Below are 16,757 nucleotides of genomic sequence, written 5' to 3'. Positions count from 1 at the left end.
GCGGTCAAGTGACCACAAGGCAGCAGGCTTGGGAGACTAAGGAAATTGTTATTAACAGTGAGATAATGCAAATGCGGACAGGATGGGGTATATTTGGTTGTCATCAGTGTAGAGGTGGTAGTGGAGGCTGAATAAGCAAATAATTTTTCCAAGGGAAGAGGTGTTTCCTCTAGCACAATGGAAAAAAAATGTTGATGAAGTCACTGATGAGGAAAAGGAAAGTTAGTTTACCCAGCCTGTAGCCACCATGTTGTTCACTGACCTCAAATAGTTGATATTCTAACAACTGACTTGTGTAAGCACATTTTTAGAGGAAGTACCTTACTTAATCAATTAATTTTATTAACTTTAGTTTAATTGTATGCTATAAATTTAATTTATACATACAATTCATTTGTATAATAAACTTTGTTAAACTTCTAACAAAGCATTGGATTTTGCTTCACAGTCGTCATTCTAAATAATTCCCAGTGATACAAGCCAATGGTTATCTTAAACAGAAACGGATAATAATGATGTAATTGAGGGAGAATAGGCAAACATATGCCCCTCAATTACCTATAGAATGATCACATATCGCCATAACAGGAGGGGCTCAATACTCTCGCCTGCCAATTTTGGGGATCCCCGCCAGCGCCACATCCATCCGATGGTGGCGGCCATCTTGATTCTGCGCAGACCCGTCATGTCAGATAGAACTCCTCCTCTCTGCTCCCATTCGTCCAGCCTTTCATCACCTCACTATTTAAGGCACCTGGGCCAACACTCAGTTGTCTGTTTTGTTTGTCAGCCCTGACTGTGTGAAGACTTGGCTCACTGGCTCTAACTTACCTGCTTCCTGTATCTCTACATGACTGACTCAGCTGCTCATTCCTAGATATTAACTCACAGAGTTACCATCCTTTCCAGCATCTCCGCTCTGCTGTTCAGTGTGACTAATCTACACGATCGGAAAAAACTAATGTTCGTATTATCTGCGCTACTCCCAATAGCAGCCTTATTATTCCACCAAGGATATACACTACCTTAATAAAACATATAAACAACTTAAAAGTGAAACCTCAAGCGCTTGGGTGCTCTTACATCATATTAGTGACAAATAATATAAAAATATAAAATACTTATATTTTATGGAGATCAGACTCTTCTTGGTGTGAAGTTATCTCCGCATATAGTTGTTCATGTGAATAAAACAGATAACAAATACATAGTGTGATACTGTATATACAATGTACAAATGCAATATTCTTAATTCCTTCTTTAAATCCCTTCAATCAGTGTTCTTCATAAAACAAATATAGATATGTGTTTCTAATTAAATGATGAATTTTTCTTTTAAGTGTGTCTTCAACAGTCAAAAAACTCTTTTTTAGGATTTCTCATCCCTTTTGTGCATATACTCACAAGATAATGGGATTTAGTGAGCGTTGTATATATCTCTTTAGAATCTCTTTTGTATAGCTGATTTCCTCCAATCTTGATATAAATATTATCCAAAAGTATCCCAGTAGAATTTTTTTTTATTTTTGCATAAATATTTAGCAAATAAAATAAAATCATACATAAAACATATAAAATTGATGAATCAAAAAATAGACTCCGTGGGCTCAAAGGATCAGGTGGATTCCTACCAGGTATTCTTAGATATTGCGCAAGGTATAGGTCTTTGCAAATTCCAGGTTATTTGCATCGCTCCTTCCTCTTAGTCTGGAATCCTGGTAGTTGATTCTCATATAACCCCTTTAGTCTTTTTAGACCTTATTATCAAACGCGTTTCAGCCTTCTGGTCTTTCTCAAGGATAAGGCCTCTATTCCAAATTACTTCCTTTTTATACCATCTGACAATTCAATACCATATCTGTAGCTTAATTCTCTTGCTATCTAATTCTATAGTTCTGAATAACACACAAGTCTCTGAAAACTGCTTCTGATCAGTGACTCCGAGGTCGGAAAGACTTGTGTGTTGTTCAGGTTCTCAGAGGATGCTTTCAACTCTACATTCATATCCATTATAGGTATTGACTTTAAAATCAGAACTATAGAGACTTCTGGTGGGCGGGGCATCTGGAATGGCCGCTTCTTACTTCAGCTCCGTGCAGCTTCCAACAATCTATTAACACCAGGGATCTGGAAAGCTCCAAAAACATCAAAACTTGGCTCATACTAAGCCCAGGAGTTCAGCAGAGACCCACAGTGCAGCACGGGGTCAATTTACACATATCCCCGGAGTCTGGCTCAAAGTTAGAGCCACGCCAAATCTTCCCGCCAAATGGCGGATATATCCTAATAAGGACAAAAGAAAATCATGGGTTCAGCTCACGCGTGCCTTACCAGAGTGAAACTTAACTTCATAAGCCCCCAAAAGTGGACTGAGTCAAAACTTAAACTTTCAAGAGTGAAAAAGGGACGGCTGAAAAGGGTGCGAAACCAGAAGCGTCGGCACCTACCTGAAATTCTGGCTGGCAACTCCTTGTGCAGTGGAGTCCTCTGTGAGCCTGAGGCGGCGATAGACCGTGGCTGAATCGAGAGAGGCGCAGAGAAGGAGAGGTTGCAGAGGTGAGCAGACCATCAGAGGGGAGCACAGCGGAAGGAGACGCACGGGAGAGGGTGCACGCGAGCGACCGACGGCCGTGGTGGAAAGCTGTGATCGTGCAGCGGAAGGCGTGCGGTGGCCCCTCAGGAGAAGCTGAGTCGGAGTGGTCGTGTGGTCTTGCCGTGGGAGTGGTGATTTCACTGGTGGTGTCCCTGTCCCCCCACGGTGCATCGGAGCGGAGGCGAGAGGGGGAAGAGGAGAGACTGAGTCTGCAAAGAGTGACCTTTCTTGGGCACCGTGATACCTGTTCCAGCACACAAACATCTGGAGAGAGGTGATCGTTCCCTAAAACCGCCTTAATACTCTCCCCCAATATCACTCGACTTGGTTAAAGCAAACTTTTTATTCCCATCTATTCATAATTTCTCAAAGTGTTCCATACTGCAGCTGAAAAGTAACAGGTCGTATTCTTCATTGTGTAATGTGGAAATGCTAACATTTTGCATATTGGTGACCTTATTATTCTTTGCTAATGGTTAATGCTTTATATCTTTGAATGTTTCATGCAAAATCCCTTAACAAATAGCCTATACAAATACTGTGTCTATATTGCCACTGGTGAGTGACTTTCAATATTTGTGAGACGCATAGGTTAACTTTGTATTGAAATATACATAGAAAACCAAAAGGTCACTTGGCTGGGTGTGTGACTACTAGAGATGGGCGGGTCCGGTTCTCCGAGAACCGAACCCACCCGAACTTTGGGTATCCGAGTACCGAGCTGAGCAGCTCGGTACTCTCCCGCCCATTCCGAATCCAAATCGAGGCCGAACGTCATTGTGACGTCGTCGGATCTCGGGACTCGGTTCTCGCGATACTTCAACTTTATAAATACACGCCTCCACAGCAATCCATCGCCATTTGACAGAGGGAGAGAGCAGGGTGTAGTCATAGGCTAATTAGAGCAGGGACAGAGAATACCATATTGTTCTTGCAATTGCTCTAACCAAAATCGCTAGTGCAGAGAGGAGGATAGAGGTTTATTATTTTTTCTTCATATTTGGCACTCCCCAGCGCTTTTGGGGTGTCCCCCATAATTGTGCATTAATATTTCTGGCTGTCAAAAGTCATATCTGTCAGCAGTATCTACTAAATAATTTGTAGCACACCTCAGTGTTTTTGGGGTGTCCTCCCTAATTGTGCATTAATATTTCTGGCTGTCAAAAGTCATATCTGTCAGCAGTATCTACTCAATAATTTGTAGCACACCTCAGTGTTTTTGGGGTGTCCTCCCTAATTGTGCATTAATATTTCTGGCTGTCAAAAGTCATATCTGTCAGCAGTATCTACTCAATAATTTTTAGCACTCCTCAGTGTTTTTGGGGTGTCCTCCCTAATTGTGCATTAATATTTCTGGCTGTCAAAAGTCATATCTGTCAGCAGTATCTACTCAATAATTTTTAGCACTCCTCAGTGTTTTTGGGGTGTCCTCCCTAATTGTGCATTAATATTTCTGGCTGTCAAAAGTCATATCTGTCAGCAGTATCTACTAAATAATTTGTAGCACACCTCAGTGTTTTTGGGGTGTCCTCCCTAATTGTGCATTAATATTTCTGGCTGTCAAAAGTCATATCTGTCAGCAGTATCTACTCAATAATTTGTAGCACACCTCAGTGTTTTTGGGGTGTCCTCCCTAATTGTGCATTAATATTTCTGGCTGTCAAAAGTCATATCTGTCAGCAGTATCTACTAAATAATTTGTAGCACACCTCAGTGTTTTTGGGGTGTCCTCCCTAATTGTGCATTAATATTTCTGGCTGTCAAAAGTCATATCTGTCAGCAGTATCTACTAAATAATTTGTAGCACACCTCAGTGTTTTTGGGGTGTCCTCCCTAATTGTGCATTAATATTTCTGGCTGTCAAAAGTCATATCTGTCAGCAGTATCTACTAAATAATTTGTAGCACACCTCAGTGTTTTTGGGGTGTCCTCCCTAATTGTGCATTAATATTTCTGGCTGTCAAAAGTCATATCTGTCAGCAGTATCTACTCAATAATTTTTAGCACTCCTCAGTGTTTTTGGGGTGTCCTCCCTAATTGTGCATTAATATTTCTGGCTGTCAAAAGTCATATCTGTCAGCAGTATCTACTCAATAATTTTTAGCACTCCTCAGTGTTTTTGGGGTGTCCTCCCTAATTGTGCATTAATATTTCTGGCTGTCAAAAGTCATATCTGTCAGCAGTATCTACTCAATAATTTTTAGCACTCCTCAGTGTTTTTGGGGTGTCCTCCCTAATTGTGCATTAATATTTCTGGCTGTCAAAAGTCATATCTGTCAGCAGTATCTACTAAATAATTTGTAGCACACCTCAGTGTTTTTGGGGTGTCCTCCCTAATTGTGCATTAATATTTCTGGCTGTCAAAAGTCATATCTGTCAGCAGTATCTACTCAATAATTTTTAGCACTCCTCAGTGTTTTTGGGGTGTCCTCCCTAATTGTGCATTAATATTTCTGGCTGTCAAAAGTCATATCTGTCAGCAGTATCTACTCAATAATTTTTAGCACTCCTCAGTGTTTTTGGGGTGTCCTCCCTAATTGTGCATTAATATTTCTGGCTGTCAAAAGTCATATCTGTCAGCAGTATCTACTCAATAATTTTTAGCACTCCTCAGTGTTTTTGGGGTGTCCTCCCTAATTGTGCATTAATATTTCTGGCTGTCAAAAGTCATAACTGTCAGCAGAATCTACTAAATAATTTTTAGCACTCCCCAGTGGTTTGCGCTCAGAATGGATTCAAAGCAGTCCACATATGATCTAAATGAGCAACCAGGTTCTGTCACCAGTCCTGATGTTAGTGTTCCCAGTACGTCATCTGGCCAAGGCGATGTCAAACAACAGAGTGTTTTCAAATTAGTGCAAAAAACAAAAACCCAAAAAAATTTTACTGTATTGAAGCGAAAAAGAAGTGTAACTGAGCAAAAGTTAAGTGACGATAAAAAAAAAATTGCAAGCATGCCATTCTACACACGCAGTGGCAAAGAGAGAATGAGGCCTTCACCTTTGGCTATTAGTGGCAGATCCCAAAAAGTTACCCAGCCTACAATTGGTGCACAACTACTGTTACGCGTCAAAGCCGAGCTGCAAGATAACAGTGAGGCATTACAGGAGAATATTTGCTCTGATTCACAAATGACAACAATCCCTGTGGAGAGTCCATCCAACAGTGGGATGTCTAATCGTGACCATTCTGTTAGTCTACCCATAAAGAAGGGCCCTTTCAACAGTTCTGCTGATGTGTGCCTGAACAGCCCGAGTGTAGCCGGTGATACACCAAGTGAGGATGACACTTTGTCTTTAGAAGAGGATGTGGGGGAGATTTGGGTATCCGACGATGAGGATGCGGTTGATTGTGTAAGTCCTGCAGCAGTGTGGCACCAGTGGGAGCAGTTCTGGCATGTGAGGTTCTGGCACCAATATGCACTTTCCAAACACAAGCAGGGATGACGCAGGGGGCAGACCACAACAGTTTGACATCTGGGCTGGTTTGAAGGATTTGTCAAAAAAATGTGTGACCTTGACCATAATTCCAACCAATCCTACTATTAACATGCAAAGGATGGTGGAGGGCCTATCAGGGATTAAACTGTATTTTTCATAATTTTCACTAATGTTTGGGTGTAATATACACCCAAAGACGAGTGCTCAATTGCTAAGAGTCATTGATGGAGAGGAAGACAAGCAGGCTTGTCTGTAGAATTTGCAGGCAAATTGTGCTGCGTTATATAGGTAACACCCAAAGAGAAGAGCTCCATTGCTCCATTGCTAATTGTAATTGCTGAAATAGAAATAATAGGGCTGACAGTATTGGTCTAAATCTGCAGTTACATTTTATTGTACCATAGCTCATTGCGAAACTGGAGAGGTGGCAGGGTTTAGTGATAATCTTCCTCCAACAATACTAATTCATCCCAATATCCCAATATCATAGAAGTCTGTGTAGTATGATGTAATTGCTGATAATGGCCTTCCAAAGGGAATGACTAGTTGATTTTAGGGCAGAGCTGTCACGGTTTTTGGGCAATTCTTTTACAGCACAGCAAATATCAAAATGTTTAGCGGACTCATCTGCATCACCACTGGGTGTCTTGGGAAAGCAATTTCTTTTATTACAAGCAGTTGCCAGAGAAACTGAAGGAGAAGACGTCCCAACAAGATGTTGATAAGTCTGGGATCCTTGCAAAGAAAATTAAGTATTTCATCTACAATTAAAATATAGTTAGCACATTTACTTTGTTTTATTGCACACTATAATTTTATGTAGCACCTTTTCCAAATCTATTATTAAGGCAATCACTTGACTCAAGCTAACTGTGTCTGCACTTTCTTCACAGGTAACTACTTCGCTGGACTAAAGTATATTCCCCTCAAATGCTAGTCTTCTTGCAGCTGCTGTATTCTCCTACATGCTGTTGCAGAAACCACAAATTGACCCTAAATGTTTATGGACACAAACAGCATCTCCTGCATGTCATTTTTCAAAAGTTCTGTAACACCAAGTTGATAGTGTGTGCAAAACAGGAAATGTGATGGAATTCAGCCCCGCTGTAATGCTGGACCAATATTGGGGTCGTAATCAGAAATGACATATCCTCAGGAGACTCCAAGCAGGATTAGCCATCTTTCAATGACATCCCTTAGTTTTTGGAACAGTTTGTCAGCTGTATGCCTCTTAGGGAAGCTGCTGATACACAGAGTAGCCTACTTCTCAAAAATGTGATGCACCTGGGTACATGCTGCTGCTGTCCATGCTGGGGAAGGCGAAAGACCAACCCAGTGGGCTTTCACAGTCATATAATCTTTTGTTTGCCCAGTTCCGCTTGTACACATATCTGTGGTTAAGTGTACAGTGGGTAGAATACCATTTTGTCACCCAATAATGACATTTTTAGGAACTTTCCGGTACAGGAGAGAATAAGCTTTTCTAGTAAAATGGTATAGTGATGACATTTGCTAACAGGGACATAACACCTCAATTAAATGTCTTAAACCAACTGTATTAATAGTGGACATTGGACACAGATCTAACGCTAGCATAGTACCCAGGGCGTCTGTGATCCGCTTTGCGACTGGGTGACAGGTTTCATTCTTGCTTCCTCTTGCAGAGGATTGTTTACTTGCCAATTGTTGGGGGGGAAGATTGCAGGTGCTGGGATGTAGATGAGAGAAGGGAGGTAGATTATGCTGGAATGCTTGTTGTTAATTTTTTTTTAACCAAAGTTTCTGATTTTCCCAACAGTTTGCCAATAACTCGCTGAAAAATGACGAAACATGGATGAGGATCCCAGATGGTTAAGGTCCCTACCTCTACTGAGTGTGGCTTTCAAAATGTTACAAATGGATAGACAACTCTTGCCAGGATTCGTGTAAAAATAATTCCACACTTAAGAGGTGGATTTTTGGTCTTATGCCCAGGCATGACAATGGCCTTTTTGTTATCACTGGCAAGAACTGCAGCAATTTTTCTTTTCAAGTGTATGAAAATCATATTGTGACATAGGAGGTGTTCAAAATTGAATAAAAAATGACTGGAAATTAGTGTTACTGAGGTTAATAATAATGTAGCTACAAAATAATACCTAAATTATGTTATTTTAGCACCAATAAATGTAATTTTTATAACAAATTGCAAAACAAAACCAAACAAAACCAAAACCAAAACCAAAACACGCAATGGCGGTTTTGCAAAACCAAAACCAAAACCAAAACACGACGGTAATCCAGATCCAAAACCGAATCCAAAACCAAAACACGGGGGTCAGTGACCATCTCTAGTGACTACTAAATACCCAGCAGAACTAAAAGGCCACTAAACCTACCCTTGATAACTCAACTACATAAAGAGTCTAACTAAATAAATCAAAACAGCGCAGGTGAAGTCTCTTGAGGGGAGAAATAAAGCTAAACTTTAAATTCTGGAGGTGACAGCTCAGGGATGATTCAGATTTAGTGCTAAAATGTAATTCATTATATAAATATACCTTAGAGAGAGTTCCTAACTGAAATGCAAACATCACTCTCTCTTCTTACTTTCTAGGTTCTGTAGGCTTGATTGAACCGAAGACCTAATTTCTGTGCAGTCAATCTTAAATCAAAAGAGGGTTTTATAAAAACCAAGGGAAAAAAAATAAAACAAAATTATACTTCCCAGAACACTGGGTACGTACTAGACATGGAAAAATACTGTAACAAATCCACATCAAAACGTGCAAACACAAAGCCTGATCAAACAAAACCAGGTCGAGGTAAACAAATAGCTGATAAGGGGGCCTCCCCTTCTTCCTTGCCCCTCTCGTCGGGGGGCTTGGGGGAAGGTGACCAGCTGCCCTTACAGGCTCTAAATGAAGAACCGGGGTCCGAAACGGCCCAGATAATCCTTAATATGTTACTCCCAATTATTGATAAAAAATTTAAATCATTTCAGGCCTCTCTTGACGCTGCTGTGCTGAAGATCTCAGAAAATACAGCCAGAATCGTAACTCTGGAGCAGCGCACAAGCGATGTTGAAGACACAAACTTACAACTACAAAATAATTCTGAGAAACAGGCTCAACAAATGTCTCAATTCCAAGATAAATTCGATGACTTGGAAAATCGTAGTAGGAGAAACAACTTGCGTTTTATTGGTATCCCAGAAACAATCAAAGGCCCTGAGTTAGTTTCGTTCTTGAATCAGGATGTTGTCACGAGCCTTGGCCTTCAGGACGAGATTGATGCCCCTCGCATTGAAAGGGCACACCGTTTGGGCCAAATAAGAGAGGGTCAAAGTGGTCGTCCTCGACCTGTAATAGCCAGATTTCTAGACTACACAGAAAAAGAAAAAATTTTAATAGCTTATAGACGTAAGAAAGAACTGTTCAAAGACAGTGATAAAATCTTAATCTTTCAGGACTATTCGGTCATGCTCACACAAAAACGCAAAGAATTCACTTCGATTTGTAAATTCTTGGCGGATAACAACAAGCGTTTTGCGCTCCTTTACCCGGCAAAACTAAGGGTAATAGAGATTGGCCGTCCTGTATTCTTTGAGGACCCTTCTATGGCCAAACGTCATTTCGAAATGACCGTCTCGCCTTCTGGCAACACGGGCCATGCCCGCTCGTTACCCCGCACACCACCTTGAGGGAATAGCTTGTTGTAAAGATTACAAACTTAATTACAAGTGCATGATAAAAAAGGTGGTTTAAGAGATTTACTAACGTGATGTTTACTCAATGATATAAAATATAAGAAGATAGAGGAGAACTCTCTCTGTGGTTTAAGGTTACAATAACTCATTTAAAAAAGTTTATTTTGATCTCTGATAATTTCTCCAGAGGTCAATTATGTTTAGATTTGTACGAATTTACTGTTTTTAATTCACAATACTTAAGCACAATGTTAATTGTTACCAAAAAGTGTTGCGCACTGTTTACAGGGACGCATGGTCAGCACCCTTCATTCTGTTCCCCTGTGAGGGGTAGGTTAAGTCATGCAGTCTTTAGGTCCTAAACCCCTTTCCCCTCTGCCCCCACAAACACTAAATATGTTATCATGGAATGTGGGAGGTCTCAATACCCCAATTAAACGTAAGAAAGTAATAGCACATCTTAAACGATTACATACAGACATAGCATTCTTACAGGAGACGCACTGGAAGGATTTTGAAGGCCTAGCCTTACGAGCAGGATGGATAGGTGATTGTATTACAGCCCCACATACCTCAAAATCTAGAGGTGTTGCTATCATATTGGCAAGACACCTTCAATACACCATCCAGAAAACGATAATTGATCCAAATGGTAGATATTTGCTAGTGTATATCCAAATCAACGACACAAAATTTACACTATTAAATATTTATGCTCCAAATTCGGCTCAACAGGATTTCTTTCGCTCCATTAAAGAAATGTTAATGCAAAATGACACACCTAATCTAATATTAGCAGGAGACTTTAACTCGGTAGCAAATCCAAAGTTAGATAGATCAAGGAAAACAAACTTGATTAGAACTCCTGATTCCAGTAATTTTTCGGGATTGACGGTGGAATGCGGCTTAGTGGACCCATGGCGTCTACTTAATCCGTCTGACCGTTCATATTCATATCATTCTAGTGTACATGGTTCGTTTTTCAGAATTGACTACATACTGGTTGCAGACCAATTGATGCCTCTAATCAGACAAGTGGACATTGATGATATAGTAATATCGGATCATGCGATAGTCTCAATTGTTATTCAACTACCCTGTTCGGGTCAGAAAACTCGTATTTGGAGGTTTCCATCATACCTGCATGGTTCTGAGCATTTCCAACAATTTTTGACTAATTCATGGACGATAATATAGATCACTGGGAAAATCCTATTCTTTTTTGGGAGGCTTCAAAAGCGGTTATGCGGGGAAAAATAATTGCATATGTCTCGAATCACCGCAAAAAGTCAAAAGAAACTTATGAAGCTTTACACAAGGCCTCGGCGGATTCTTACAACCACCATATTTTACTTCAAACAGATGCATCCCTAGTGGCACATAGAGAAGCGCGACAACTATTGGAAATCTTTTTAACATGCCAGGCTAAACAACAAATCGATTACACAAAAAACAAATACTTTAGATGGGGTAACAAGGCTGGTAAGCTACTGGCCAATATGACTAAAACCAATAAACGTAGAGGACATAATGTGGCAATTAAAACAAACTCGTCTAAGGGTCTACTCACTACTTCAGAAAAGAATTTGATGAAATTTCATGAATATTATTCAACCCTGTATTCAGGTACCACGGCAGATCAACAATTGATGTCTAGATTACTTGGAGAAGCAAAACTCCCCTCATTAACATTTGATCATAGGGAGATCCTTGCAGGAGATATTGCATCTCAAGAGGTAGATTTAGCAATTAAAGGATTGAGATTACACAAAGCCCTTGGTCCAGATGGCCTTACAGCCGAATATTATAAATCTCTGCGTGGAGAAATTCAGCCAATTTTGACTGCACTTTTTTGCAAACTTCACAGGGAGCGTCCATCTTATCCTTCCTTTAATAGTGCTCACACAGTCCTCATACCCAAACCTGGGAAAGATCCTCAGGAGGAAGGCTCTTATCGTCCAATTGCTCTCCTTAATATAGACTATAAACTACTGGCAAAAATTTTGGCTAACAGACTTCAAAGCATACTCCCCCATTTGTTAACTTCTCACCAATTAGGATTTGTCAATGGTCGGCATTCGGTTAAGTGGGTGCGCTCGGCAATCTCGGCTAGAATAGCTTCCACAACAACCCCTTCCACAAACATGCTATTAAGCCTCGATGCGCAGAAAGCATTTGACACGGTGTCTTGGCCATACCTCCATGAGATGCTCTCACTAAGGCGTTTTGATAGTGACTTCAAGGCCTTAATAGCCTTCTTTTATACTTCCCCCAACTCTAACAATGTCCCAGGGAACACATCAGGGGTGTCCTCTTTCTCCTCTACTTTTTAACTTAGTCCTAGATCCTATGCTCAGAGTCTTGCAGAATTGGAATCTCCTTGAGGGTATTAAAATTGGTACTCAAGAGATAAAATTATCAACCTTTGCTGATGATGTATTGGTCTACATTTCTAACCCAAAACATTCTCTTCGTCCACTGATGGCTCGTATTGCCGAGTTTGGTCGGGTCTCTGGTTTTAGGGTTAATTTTGAAAAATCATCAGCCATGTATTTATCAAAGGAAGCTACTAAACCAATATGGGCACACGATATCCCTATTACCTGGATAAAGTCCTCTATGACATATATAGGCATCTGTCTCCCGAAAAATATCCACCTACTTTATCGCTCTAATATTACTAAGATAATTCTAGAAACTGAACGAGAAATAAATGGGTGGGGTAGATTAAATCTGTCTATGGGAGGTCGGATCAATCTGATAAAAATGATCACTTTTCCGAGACTACTATACCTTTTGCAAATTCTCCCCTTGCTTTTAACAAACTCACATGCATCAAAAATAAATTGGATTTTTCGTAAATTTATTTGAAACTCGGACTCATAAAATTGCAACAATCAAAGGAAAGGGGAGGCTTAAATCTACCAAATGTGGCTCAGTACAACCAGGCAGCTCAATTGAGACACTTAAGAAATTGGATTCATAACACATCTACATATACGCATACTACACTTGATCAAAACTTCCTCCCAGGTATAGATCTCCGTGCATTTATTCACATGCATAAACAGGAACTTCCAGACCTGATTAGTGATAACCCAATTCTTTTTACTACCTACAAGCTTTGGCATCAGCTTTGTAGGCAATTCAAATTAAACACACATGCTTCGCTACATCTTCCATTACTACGTAATCCTTAATTTCAAGACTGCATGGCTTCCTATCCTTTTACATTGTGGGAAAAAGTGGGAATTTCAACAATTCGCCCACTAATTGACAAGGTGTCACATAAACCCATGACTCATGATCAAGCCTCGTCTTCTTTCCCCCCCATTCATGCTCATTATTTGGCCTACTTTCAATGTCAACATTATATTAAAACTGTCTTAAACAAGTTCTCTCCATCAGACTGGGATAACCCACTAGATCCAATTTTGTCTAAGCCGTTCCCATTACAACAAGCTATTTCACAACACTATTCTGTTCTACATCATCGGTTTGATTTTAATAATTCTAAGACAGGTATCGCCAAATGGCAGGAACGTTTCCCTTCTATGACCCCAGATTTTCTTCTAAAAGCCTTGTCAAGACAGTTGCGTTTAATCCCAGCTATGACTTATACAGAGATGTTCATAAAAATCTTCCATAGAGCTTATCTCTCTCCATTCAGACGTTTTCAAATAGGTATGGCAGATAATCACAATTGCCCAAGGTGTGGAACACATCAGGCAGATCTAACACATTGTTTGTGGGACTGCCCTCATATAAAGCGTTTCTGGGTTCAGATCTGGAGATACTCACTTGCCAATTTAATAAACTATGTCCCACTCTCCCCGAAGTGGGCAATATTGGGAATTTTGCCAGGAGAAATCAAGGTGACCAAGGGCTGTAGAAAGTTATTGCTTGCTATTTCGGCGGCAGCTAGGAAAAGTGTTCTGCAGGTCTGGGCTCAGAAAGAACCTACTTTATCATTATTTCGACAAAAACTTTATCATGTCTTCTGTATGGATTGGATAGAAACCTCTTTACAAAAAGAAAGCAGAGTTGATTTTTTTTTTTAACACCTGGGAAAGTCTAATAGATCTTTTACCGTAAGTGATACGTACACAAATTTGGAAAAGCTTTCATAACACAGAATGGTATGAGCTACGTATGTGTGTTGGGGATCCGCCGATTGAACATTTGTCCCCTGTGTAGCTGGTTTTGAGGAGGAGGGAGGGGTGCTGGCCTGCGTCCTTGTGCTTATCTAGGTATTTCAGAACTATAGACTCCCCCCCCCCCCCCCCCCCCCCCCCTCAAGGGACATTTTTATCCTCTGTCTCTGCTAGAGACACAAGCCATTTCCATCTACATTCGGGAGAACCTACAGCGTGGCTTTATTGGGCCTTTCTACCTCCCCTGCTGGGGCAGGTTTCTTTTTTGTAAACAAAAAAGACAGAACCTTTAAGACCTTGTATAGACTACCACGGTTTGAATTCCATCTCTGTAAAGAATCTCTATCCTATCTCCCTAATCACAGAACTGTTTGATAGGATTAAAGGTGCCAAGATTTTCACTAAATTGGACTTGCGAGGGGCTTACAATCTCATCAGGATCTGAGCAGGCGATGAATGGAAGACAGACTTTAACACTTGGGACGGCCATTATGAGTATCTCGTCATGCCTTTCGGACTATGTAATGTCCCCGCTGTTTTCTAAAGTTACCACTGTCTACATGTCTCCGAGGTTCTATCCAGACTCCGCAAGAATCACCTCTTTTGCAAACTGGAGAAATGTTCTTTTGAGGCCCTGTCTATGCCATTCCTGGGTTACATTGTTTGTGACACCAGGCTACAGATGGATCCCAAGAAGATTCGTGCCATCCTAGATTGACCACTACCATCTGGCCTCAAGACTATCCAGCATTTCCTAGTTTTTGCCAATTATTATAGACAATTTATCCAAGGATATTCTACCATTTTCGCTCCAATTACAGCTCTCACTCACAACGGAGCCAATACCAAGGTTTGGTCCTCACAGGCTATAGAGGCCTTTAGATTTCACAAAGGGGCTTTCTCCTCAGCTCCCATCCTTAGACAACCGGATGACTCCTCTCTACCTTTTTTTCCTTGAGGTTGATGCCTCTGCAGAGGGCATTGGAGCTGTACTCTCCAAAAAACCCAACTCCAATAAATTTCTGGCTTGCGCTTTCTATTCTCGCAAATTTCTTCCTGCAGAACGCAACTACACAGTCAAGGACAAGGAGTTACTCGCCATGAAAATGGCACTCGAGTGCTGCTACCTTCTGGAAGGAGTTCGGTTTCCTATTACCATCTTCACGGACCATAAGAACCTGTTATACTTGCAAACCGCCCAGTGCCTTAATACTCGCCAAGCTCGCTGGTCACTATTCTTTTCTCGATTTTGATCTCCTTGTGACTTACAAATCTGGCTGTATGAATAAAAAGGCAAATGCTCTTTCAAGAATTTTCTCCACTCAGAATTCTCACCAAGTTCCGGAACATCCCATCTTGGATCCCAAGTTTCTACTTTCATCAACCTTGTCCTCTAGTCCTGTTCCACCTCCAGGCAAGACTTTTGTCCCTCTTCAACTCTGGAAGAAGCTTCTACACTGGTTCCAAGCATCCCGGTTCCACGGGCTTCCTCAAATCATTGGAGATCATCTCACGAGACTATTGGTGGTCTACCCTTCGCTCCAATGTAAAAGAATTTGTGGCTGCCTGTGCCATCTGCGCTCAATACAAATCCTCTCATCAACTTCCTACTGGTCCTCTTGTGCCTCTACCCATGCCAACTAGACCGTGGACGCACATCAGCATGGATTTTGTAACAGACCTTCCACCCAGTCAAGGCTTCAATACTATCTGTGTTATTGTAGACTGCCTCTCTTAGATGGTACATTTTGTTCTTTTAGTTGGTTTGCCTTCTTCTCCAGGTCTGGCACAGCATTTTATGAAGGAAATCTTCCGGCTCCATGGATGCCCTCTAGAAAGCGTATTGGACCGTGGAGTCCAATTTGTCTCCAAGTTCTGGTGAGCACTAGGCAAGGCCCTCAAGATTCAATTAAATCTCTCCTCAACATATTAACCACAATCTAATGGCCAGACAGAGCGAGTGAATCAAGACCTGGAGACTTTTCTCAGAATTTTTCCCTCTGCCAATCAAGATAACTGGTCCAAACTCCTACCCTGGGCTGAGTTCGCCCACAACAATCTGTTTCACAAATCTACATCTGCAACTTTGTTCTTCATTGTCTATGGGTTACAGCCCTCTCTACCCAAATTCTCAGCTCTCCCTCCCACCCAAGTTCCTGCTATTGACATACTCCAGCGTGATTTCTCTTACATCTGGTCCCAAGTTGTTACCTCGCTCTGGAGATCATCTGAGCGTTATAAATGCTTTGCGGATAAGAGACGATGGGCTGTTCCTGCAATCAAAGTGGGAGACAGGTTATGGCTCTCTACCCAGAACATCCGTCTCAAAGTACCGTCCATGAAATTTGCTTCACGTTTCATTGGTCCTTACAAAGTCCTACGAGTGATTAATCCTGTCTGTTTCGAGCTACAACTTTCTCCATCTCTCTATATCTTCAAAACATTTCATGCCTCTCTTCTAAAACCACTCATCATCAACATTCTTTTCTGTTTCTTCTTTGCCTCCTCCACCCAAGCTTCTACAAGTAGAGGAGTTCGAGATCACCCAGAATCTGGGTGCAAAATGGTCTCGGAACAAGATTAAATACCTAGTGAATTGGAAAGGCTTTGGTTTTGATGAACGGTCATGGGTCGATGCTTTAGATAACCATGCCCCGGCTCTTTTCAGGAAATTCCACTCTCAAACTCTTGAGAAGAACTCTCCTAGGTGTCCAGCGGCCACCTTTAAAAGGGGGGGGTACCATCACATATTGCCCCCAAAACAAGGGGCTCAATACTCTCACCTGCCAAATGTGGGGATCCCCGCCGAGTCCGTCCGATGGAGGCGACCATCTTGATTCCGGGTCTGCGCATGCGCAGACCCGTCTTGTCAGATAGAACTC

This window comes from Mixophyes fleayi, chromosome 1 (assembly GCF_038048845.1).
Source record: "Mixophyes fleayi isolate aMixFle1 chromosome 1, aMixFle1.hap1, whole genome shotgun sequence".
NCBI lineage: Eukaryota > Metazoa > Chordata > Amphibia > Anura > Limnodynastidae > Mixophyes > Mixophyes fleayi.
This window is presented reverse-complemented; position numbering follows the sequence as displayed.